We start from the raw sequence: 2,155 nt of genomic DNA on the forward strand, positions 1-2,155 counted from the left end.
AACAGATTATCTGGGAGATAGAAATGTTGTAACAAAAACAGGGAGTGGTTAATGTTACAGTCCAGAAACAGAGGAGTCTTGGACCATCAAGGGAGATGCACACAAGCAGAATGCTGGACCTTATCCAGAGAAGCAACGATGCCAGAGACAGAGGAAGAGATGGGGACATGGAGAAGGGGAGTGGCTGAGGACTCTGGATTCATGGGAAGAGAGGGACTAAGAGCTGGTGGCCAAGAGGCAGACTTGCAGAATGTGCCCTTTGGAGGTGTCAATTATTATATATGCCTGAGTGGTTTTTGTTTTGTTTTGCTTTGTGTTTTTTTTTAAAAAAGCTAAAGTGGACAGAGAGAAATACTGTTAACTGATGGTACATGGAGAGGATTATAATCGTTGTAATGAAACAAGGTGTCTGATTTGTTGAATGTAGAACTGAAGATCTGCCCTGTAAACTTTCACTCACTCCACAATAAAAACCTTAAAAACAACAACAACAAAGGGATAGGGAGTTCCAGCAAGATGATGATCTAGACAGATAGACACACTACACAGACCCTCTACAACAAAGCTATGAGAGACCAAAGGAAACAAAGAGGAAAATTCTGGAGCCCTGAACTTCAGAGGAAAGATTAGAGAAGTAGATGGAGTCCTTGCTGGGAGGAGAAGCTGAGTAAGGACAGAGACAGAGGGAACTTGACTGGTGAATGGGCAGCCAGAGGAGGCACCACCATCTTGAACTTTTGTAAGCAGCTTCAATGACAGAAGGTGGCCTGGCAGAACAGGTTCACACAGGCAACAGGAAAGGTGATTCCTTTTTATTCCCACACTTCCCTGGTGATCAAAGGTGTGGCAAGTTTCCACCCTTATCCACCCCCAGTGTACACCCTACTCTCTAGGAGTTCAGAGCTGTTTGGCTGGGAGCCTCGCCAGTGTGAGGCAAGAACTGACTGCACTGCTTTTGTGCCTGATTTCAGATGGGCTCAGCTCCACACCTACAGAATCTGCAGAGCCACCAGACCAGCATTAATCTAGCAGAAACCCTCATAACTAGCCACCCTGCTTCCAGATGCCTTTTGGTCCTAACAGGTACTGAAACCAGTTCCATCAAGGGCCTGTATGAACTACTGCCAGAATGAGCGCCCTGGCCCTGAACAAAGATAACTCTGAGGCCAATAGGAGTAGATTCAAAGCAGTGGATGCCCAAAGTAGTGAGCTTGGAGAGAAATCTCTCAATACTAGTATGCTAGAAGAACAACCAGAAATAAAGAATAAAAAAATCCAAAGAAAGCCTAAGAGTTATGTGGGACACCATGAAGAGGAATAATTTATGGGTGATCAGCATTCCAGAACAGGAAGAGACAATAAAAATCACAGAGGAAATTGTTGAAGAGTTATTAGAAGAAAACTTCCCTAACATCATGAAAGACAAGAAGACAAACATACAAGAAGCTGAACGAATCCCAAACAGGATAGATCCCAAAAGAAAATTACCAAGACATATCATAATCAAACTCTCCAAAACTAAAGACAAGGAAATAATCCTGAGAAAAGCTCAGGAAAAACAAAATGTTAACTACAAAGGAGAACTGATTAAGATTAAGCTCTGACTTCTCAGTAGAAACCATACAGACAAGAAGGCAATGGGATGACATGAACAAAACAATGAAAGAAAAAATTTGCCAACAAAGAATCATATAGCCAGCAAATTGTCCCTCAAATATGATAAACAAATTCAATGAATTTGTAATTTATTTAAAAAAATACTAAATCTGTAGTTTACAAAAAAATACTAAAAGTTATTCTTTGGACGGAGAACCAACAATAGCAGACAACAACCCAGTGACAACACTACCCAGAACTCAATCCAAATATAAAAGTATTTAAAGTAAAACAAACCTGCAAGACTGAAAAGAGGGAACCAGAGGTTATCAATTTATAAGGAAATCAACTACAAAGTAAAAAGAGGGAATAGTGTAGGTACAGAACTTTCAAATGACAAGGAAGTAGATTTCAAGATAAAGCAGATGGTTTTAAATGGGGAAAAATATTAATAAATTACAGGGTAACCTCAAAGAAAATTAATATACCTATGCATAAAATTAATACACCTATGCATAAAAACTTTAAAAAATTGGAAAATCAGAAAGATTTAGTAAAC

Source organism: Chrysochloris asiatica, unplaced genomic scaffold, assembly GCF_000296735.1.
Source record: "Chrysochloris asiatica unplaced genomic scaffold, ChrAsi1.0 scaffold00024, whole genome shotgun sequence".
Classification (NCBI taxonomy): domain Eukaryota; kingdom Metazoa; phylum Chordata; class Mammalia; order Afrosoricida; family Chrysochloridae; genus Chrysochloris; species Chrysochloris asiatica.